Source organism: Oncorhynchus keta, chromosome 24 (assembly GCF_023373465.1).
Source record: "Oncorhynchus keta strain PuntledgeMale-10-30-2019 chromosome 24, Oket_V2, whole genome shotgun sequence".
In the NCBI taxonomy this organism is placed as follows: Eukaryota; Metazoa; Chordata; class Actinopteri; order Salmoniformes; family Salmonidae; genus Oncorhynchus; species Oncorhynchus keta.
In genome coordinates, this window is record NC_068444.1 from 40,044,239 (window position 1) to 40,052,941 (window position 8,703).

Below are 8,703 nucleotides of genomic sequence, written 5' to 3' on the forward strand. Positions count from 1 at the left end.
TAAACTGGTTACTTTTATAATTAGAGCAGTAGAAATGCATGTTTCGTCATACCTGTGTTATACTGTCTGATATACCACTGCTTTCAGCCAATCAACATCCAGTGCTTGAACCACCCACTTTATAATATTAAATACTTTTCATTGGCTTCTGAGATAACACCTATACGCTCCATATACAGTTGAAGACGGAAGTTTACATACACTTAGGTTGGAGTCATTAAAACTCATTTTTCAACCTCCACAAATTTCTTGTTAACAAACTATAGTTTTGGCAAGTTGGTTAGGACATCTACTTTGTGCATGACACAAGTCATTTTCCCAACAATTGTTTACAGACAGATTATTTCACTTATAATTCACTGTATCACAATTCCAGTGGGTCAGAAGTTTACATACACTAAGTTGACTGTGCCTTTAACAGCTTGGAATGTTCCATAAAATTATGTCATGGATTTAGAAGCTTTTGATAGGCTAATTGACATAATTTGAGTTAATTGGAGGTGTATCTGTGGATGTATTTCAAGGACAACCTTCATGCTCAGTGCCTCTTTGCTTGACATCATGGGAAAATCAAAATAAATCAGCCAAGACCTCAGAAAAAAATTGTAGACCTCCACAAGTGTGGTTCATCCTTGGGAGCAATTTTTTGAAGGTACCACCTTCCTCCCTACAAACAATAGTACGCAAGTATAAACACCATGGGACCACACAGCCATCACACCGCTCAGGAAGGAGATGCAATCTGTCTCCTAGAGATGAACGTACTTTGGCGCGAAAAGTGCAAATCAATCCCAGAACAACAGCAAAGAACCTTATGAAGATGCTGGAGGAAACAGGTACAAAAGTATGTATATCCACAGTAAAACAAGTCCTATATCGACATAACTTGAAAGGCTGCTCAGCAAGGAAGAAGCCACCGCTCCAAAACCGCCATAAAAAAAGCCAGACTACGGTTTGCAACTGCACATGAGGACAAAGATCGAACTTTTTGGAGAAATGTCCTCTGGTCTGATGAAACAAAAACAGAACTGTTCTGCTAAAATGGAGAGGCTTGCAAGCCGAAGAACACCATTCCAACCGTGAAGCACGGGGGTGGCAGCATCATGTTGTGGGGTTGCTTTGCTGCAGGAGGGACTGGTGCGCTTCACAAAATAGATGGCGTCATGAGGAAGGAAAATTCTGTGGATATATGGAAGCAACATCTCAAGACATGAGTCAGGAAGTTAAAGCTTGGTCGCAAATGGGTCTTCCAAATGGACAATGACCCCAAGCTTACTTCCAAAGTTGTGGCAAAATGGCTTAAGGACAACAAAGTCAAGGTATTGGAGTGGCCATCACAAAGCCCTGACCTCACTCCCATAAAAAATATGTGGGCAGAACTGAAAAAGCGTGTGTGAGCAAGGAGGCCTACAAACCTTACTCAGTTACACCAGCTCTGTCAGGAGGAATGGGCCAAAATTCACCCAACTTATTGTGGGAAGCTTGTGGAAGGCTATCCACAACGTTTGACCCAAGTTAAACAGTCTAAAGGCAATGTTACTAAATACTAATTAAGTGTATGTAAACTTCTAACCCACTGGGAATGTGATGAAAGAAATAAAAGACGAAATAAATAATTCTCTCTTCTATTATTCTGACATTTCACATTCTTAAAATAATGTGGTGATCCTAACTGACCTAAGACAGGGACTTTTTAAGAGGATTAAATGTCAAGAATTGTGACAAACTGAGTTTAAATGTATTTGGCTAAGGTGCATGTAAACTTCCGACTTCAACGGTAGGTAAACGCTGAGAGTATTGTCAGAAAACATAGTGTGCAATATGAAAACTACAGCTCATTCAATGGGCCCTTTAAAAGCTGGAAATTATTTATCCAACCTGTTCATTGTAAGAACTTACTATTAAAATACAGTGATCAAGGTTTTCAAAAACAGAAATAAAACATCTTGGACTTGTGCTTGGAGGATTTTTGACAGAAAGGAGAAGAAAACAACATCCCCCTCTCTTTGTATCCCACCCTGTGCAGTCCTCTCTGTAGCAGGTTTAGTGTTGCCTGGTAGTCAGACTGGTGGTCTTTGGTCTGTTAGTGATCCTTGGACAAACAGTCCACCCTGCTTCATCTTCATTTTTGCTTGCAGCACTGTGCTCTCTATCGATAGACGTCCTTGGTGAAAGGTCTGCAAATACCAGAGAATAAACCCATAATAGAATCATAAATGGGAGAAGAGAGTAATACGGCTACTCCACCGTACCAGCCCGTGCCTGGAGCCCGTGTTTGTTCCCCGGAAGAGTGTATGTGTGTGTGTGTGTGTGTGTGTAAAAGTTGTCCCTCTTCCTGCCTGTTATCCATTGCTGCACGCATGGACACACAGTGTTCTGCACCAATGACCTCCCAGTCACTTCCCGTAAAGCCCCATCCTGTACAGACAGATGACTGCTGGAACAGGTGTAGCGTTCAACCCTATAATGACCTTCTCTCCCTCTTCTCCCTCCCTCTCTTCTGTCACTGCTCCTTATAAAACACGGGAGTAAAAAGTTATTAATGCCCACCCAGTTATGGATAATGGAGACTAATTAGCATCTGGGTTTACATCAAGAATCGTTCAATGAACTGACAACAGGTAGGTACAGACTGGAGAGTGATATATAGCATGTTTTGATTGGGATAGACAGGGGCAGGTACAGTAAACAGAGCTACCTATTATTCTGCTAGTCTGAATAGCACGCAGTGAGCGTGACTTTGGAAGCTGGCCCACACACACGCAATAGATATAACGCCAGGAGCCGCTTGTAGATCTAACAGCTTCAATGCAGTTACACCTCTGACACGCCAAACAAATGCAATGATAAGCTATGCGTTTGTCGGTTACCACAGGTTACTGCTGATCTGATTTGAACCTGGCCTAAACTTATACCAGGTGATTCAACAACTCCATCAATCATTTGAAGATTTAATTGATTTCATTCAGGCATTATTCAAATCACTTAGAATAGCTCTAGTGCTGGTTTTACTACATCAACAAAACAGTGGATGTGTTGTCATTCGACACATTAGCTGATCAAAACGCACATCCTCTGTGCTTGGAGAAGACTCATGACATGGACCGTGCCTTGACAAATCAATCGACACACTAAAAAGTCAACCAGTTCCATCCTGGTCTGTATTCAACTCCCCAGGGAAACAGTGATGCACAACAGGGAACCTACAGCTATGTAATTGGCTTTTCTCCTCTCGTTCTCTCTCCGTATCTGTCACTCTCGCTTCCAGAGTGAGTCTGAATTAGTCACAGTAAAAGGCTGTCCAGCCTTACTTGTGATGAAAAAGCTGGACTATCTGAGGCCTGACCCCAGCCTCACAGTGACCTAATTATATGACTTCCCCCAACCTTTCAATCAGTGGCCGCTCCACACAGGTCCATTTAAAACCTCTGAGTAGGTGGGCTTCTCATCGATCCTAGCACAGGTAGGCTAAATATAAGCCTGAAAGGGACCCAAAGGGCTCTGGTCAAAATAGTGTTTGACAAACATCGTTTATAATGGACAGGGTATGTGGTGTGTTGATTTAGAAACACCGAACACGGATACAGAACACAAGACAAACAATGCAACACAGAGTTAGTCAACATGTTTTAAGTGGGATAGACAGGGACAGGTCATGTGTGTTGTCACAGGGAAGGTTAATAGGGGTTACTTATTCTCTATTCATAACACATCTCTTGACCTGGTTTTCAAACAATTGAAGACACATTTTTCTGCGTGAGCACTTTCATTCGTTTAGGGAGCATTAGTTGGGAGCTTCTGATGCATATTTTCTCCCCTGAGTCCCCTTGATATACCTGCACATATATGTTCCGATTGTTGTGCAATTGACTCTGTCTATATGTGTCCCTCTGTTGATTACCTGTCTGGTGTATCGTCCAAAGGCAGGCAACTAAAAAGCTGACGTCTGTCACTGGGTTGTTGATGAGTTTCTATCTCTTGCTCTCACACCCACTTCCCTGCACGCACTGTATGAATAGGCGTATAGTGAGTGGGGACCTTGGCAGCTATCTCTGGCTCTGGCTTTAGCTGGTTCTGTGTGGTGACAGGGAGACAGAGGGATGGACGGAGGAATGGAAAGATCATAAGTGGGCCACACTTAATGGCTGAGGAGAAGACTGGGTGTGGGTTGAACCTTCTTCTGCCCTCTTCCATCCTCTGCTTTGATGTGCTCGGAAGAAAACACATTTGTTTATTTCATTCTCAACTCCTCCCTCTCAACTCCCCTTTAATAAATTGTGAGGGGGAGTTTGATAACAAGAGAGACAGGAAGACAAATCCTTCTATTCCAATTTTTCAATAGCCGCCTGTCCCTTGTAATAGTTAGGGAACGGGACACATTTCAGCAAATAAACGCCTGTTTGAAATAAACTCCGGGTCTATATGAATTGGTTACACGGTTACCATGAATGTTTACAAGGTTTTTTTAAAAAAAGTTTAAAAAAACATTTTATTAGTCACATGCGCCGAATACAACAGTAGTTACTTTAAATAATTCAGTAATGGCTCAAAAAAAAAGGATGGCAATCATCTGTTTTTATTACCAGTAAGAAACTGCTAGCCATTGGCTGCTAATAGTGTAAAACTGCAAGCTAACTGGCAAGCAAAAAAACAGTCAACAACTTTGGGAATACAGACCCCCATAAATTGGCCTATCGCTGTCAAGTGGCGAAAGTAAGAACTGACAAATGCATAATTATTCTGTCAAGTATTTTTTTGTTAATAGAGGCATAAGAAATATGACACAGGGTGTAAATGATAACAAATTAGTCCAGGAAATGAATAAATTGATTCAAATGCTGGAAGTGAATGCTGGAATTAAGCAATGAACTTTGCAAATGAGAAAAAACTTAAGGAAATAGATACCTGGTTCAAATAGAAGCCTGTCTCGAATAATCCTGTCTCGAATAATCCTGTCTCTAATAAGCCTGTCTCTAATAAGCCTGTCTCTAATAAGCCTTTCTCTAATAAGCCTGTCTCTAATTGTGTTCAGAGATTTAAGCAAATAAACACCCAGGCTTTTAATGGTAGTTGTATAAGAAACAACCAAACTTAACAAGTTCCATTTTTTTTGTTAAGCTTGTATTCGATTGTCCCTCCCTGTTGTTTAAAACCAGCTTCCATTCCCCCTGTGTCAAGGGGAGTTATGGCTGATTTAACATGAAACCTGTCACTTTAATTGTCACATTTTATTATCATTTTTTATGATTTAACCTCCGGAGATAAAACCTGTTTGTTATGAACTTGAACAGGTGCTCTTCATTAGAGAAGGTTCAAATTACGTTAAATAAATCATACTTTTTTACAGAATTATACTACCCGAAAAGGCAGTCTATTCGTGAAATGATACTTGTGTTGTGTGTTGCAGGTGGCGCGTTGGAAGCATCATACAAGTTCTGACCAGACGGTTTGGGGCCCCTTATCTTGCCCTTTACCTCCTACCCACAGAGCACAGACGTAATTAATTGAAATGACGTGGAAAACAACGTTGATTCAACCAGTGTGTGCCTAATGGGTAGGCACCCTCATCAACCTCCTCAATGTCTACCTCTCTTTTCTCTCTCTTTCATCCCTTCTCTTCGCTACCTCTATTATTTCCTCCTCCTCTCTCGCTCTCCTCTCCTCCTCCTGTCTCTCTGTCACAAACCTTGTTTTCCTGCTTGGGGTCTCCAAATGCTGCTCCAACCCCCCACTGAAACTCAGATCAGAATGACATCAAAATGATTGAGTGGGGTCAAGACATGAATCACAGGCCAATGCAGAGACTACTGTGGGACGTTTCATTTTGTACCTCACCATTCCTGCCTTTTGACTGTTAATATCCTGTCCTTTGGTCCTTACCGAATCCGATGGTGCATAACTATATACAGTACCAGTCAAAAGTTTGGACACACCTACTTACTCAAGGGGTTTTCTTTATTTTTAGGTCATAGAGTTAAGTTCATTAGAGTTATTAGCCTCAGAAATTAAGTTCAAGTAACAGACACATCTCAACATCAACTGTTCAGAGGAGACTGTGTGAATCTGGCCTTCATGGTCAAATTGCTGCAAAGAAACCACTACTAAAGGACACCAATAAGAAGAAGAGACTTGCTTGGGCCAAGAAACACGAGCAATGGACATTAGATCGGTGGAAATTTGTTGTTTGGTCTAGAGTCCAAATTGAAGATTTTTGGTTCCAACCGCCGTGTCTTTGTGAGACGCAGTGTGGGAGAACTGATGATCTCTGCATGTGTATTTCCCACCGTAAAGCATGGAGGAGGTGTTATGGTGTGGGTGTGCTTTGCTGGTGACACTGTCTGTGATTTATATCAAATATATTTTGATTTGTTGAACACTTTTCTGGTTACTACATGATTCCACATGTGTTCTTCATAGTTTTGATGTATTCACTATTATTCTATAATGTAGAAAATAGTAAAAATAAAGAAAAACCCTTGAATGAGTAGGTGTATCCAAACTTTTCACTGGTACTGGATATGCAGTGCCCTCGGAAAGTATTCAGACCCCTTGATTTTTTCCACATTTTGTTAAGATACAGCCTTATTCCAAAATGTATTATATTGTTTTTCCTGTCATCAGTCTACACACAATACCCCATAATGACAAATCAAAAACAGGTTAAGAAATTTTGGCTAATTTATTAAAAATAAAAACTGAAATATCACATTTACATAATTATTCGGACCCTTTACTTTGTACTTTGTTTGGCAGTGATTACAGCGTCAAGTCTTATTGGGTATGACGCTACAAGGTTGCCTCACCTGTATTTGGGGAGTTTCTCTCATTCCTCTCTACAGATGCTCTCAAGCTTCGTCAGGTTGGATGGGAGGCGTTGCTGCACATCTATTTTCAGGTATCTCCAGAGATGTTCGATCAGGTTCAGTCCGGGCTCTGCCTGCGCCACTCAAGGACATTCAGACTTGTCCCAAAGCCACTCTTGCGTTGTCTTGGCTCTGTGCTCTGGTTGTTGCGCTGTTGGAAGGTGAATCTTCACCCCAGTCTGAGGTCCTGAGCGCTCTGGAGCAAGTTTTCATCAAGGATCTCTCTGTACTTTGCTCCATTCATTTTCCCTTGATCCTGTCTAGTCTCCCAGTCCCTGCCGCTGAGATACATCCCCACAGCATGCTGCCACCACCATGCTTCACCATAGGGAAGGTGCCAGGTTTCTTCCAGATGTGACGATTGGCATTCATGCTAAAGAGTTCTATCTTGGTTTCATCAGACCAAAGAATCTTGTTTCTCATTGTCTGAGAGTCTTTAGGTGCCTTTTGGCAAACTCCAAGAGGGCTGTCATGTGCCTTTTAGTGAAGAGTGGCTTCCGTCTGGCCACTCTACCATAAAGGCCTGATTGGGACAGGAACTCTAGAGCTCTGTCAGAGTGACCATCGGGTTCGTGGTCACCACCCTGACCAAGGCCCTTCTCCCTGATTGCTCAGGTTGGCCTGGGGGCCAGCTCTAGGAAGAGTCTTGGAGGTCCCAAACTTCTTCCATTTAAGAGTGATGGAGACCACTGTGATCTTGGGGACCTTCAATGCTACAGAAATGTTTTTGTACCCTTCCCCAGATCTGTGCCTCGACACAATCCTGTCTCGGAGCTCTATGGACAATTCCTTCTACCTCGTGGCTTGATTTGTGCTCTGACATGCACTGTCAACTGTGTCACCTTAAATAGACAGGTGTGTGGATTTCCAAACATGTCCAATCAATTGAATTTACCACAGGTGGACTCCAATCAAGTTGTAGAAACATCAAGGATGATCAATGGAAACAGGATGCACTTGAGGTCAACTTCTGGTTTCATAGCAAAGGTTCTAAATATTTATGTAAATAAAGTATTTCTTCTTACGAAGCCACTCTTTTGTTGCCCGGGCGGTGTGTTTGGGATCATTGTCATGCTGAAAGACACAGCCATGTTTCATCTTCAATGCCCTTGCTGATGGAAGGAGGTTTTCACTCAAAATCTCACGATACACGGCCCCATTCATTCTTTCCTTTACACGGATCAGTCGTCCTGGTCCCTTTGCAGAAAAACAGTCCCAAAGCATGATGTTTCCACCCCCATGCTTCACAGTAGGTATGGTGTTCTTTGGATGCAACTCAGCATTCTTTGTCCTCCAAACACGATTAGTTGAGTTTTGACCAAAAAGTTCTATTTTGGTTTCATCTGACCATATGACATTCTCCCAACTCTTCTTCTGGATCATCCAAATGCTCTCTCGCAAACTTCAGACGGGCCTGGACATGTACTGGCTTACTGCAGGATTTGAGTCCCTGGTGGCGTAATGTGTTACTGATGGTAGGCGTTTGTTACTTTGGTCCCAGCTCTCTGCAGGTATATCCGGCGCCGACAGAGATGGCCGCCTCGCTTCGCGTTCCTAGGAAACTATGCAGTTTTTTGTTTTTTTTACGTGTTATTTCTTATATTGGTACCCCAGGTCATCTTAGGTTTCATTACATACAGTCGAGAAGAACTACTGAATATAAGATCAGCGTCAACTCACCATCAGTATGACCAAGAATATGTTTTTCGCGACGTGGATCCTGTGTTCTGCCTTTGAAATAGGACAACGGAATGGATCCCAGGCAGCGACCCAAAAAAACGACTCCGAAAAAGAGGGAAACGAGGCGGTCTTCTGGTCAGACTCTGGAGACGGGCACATC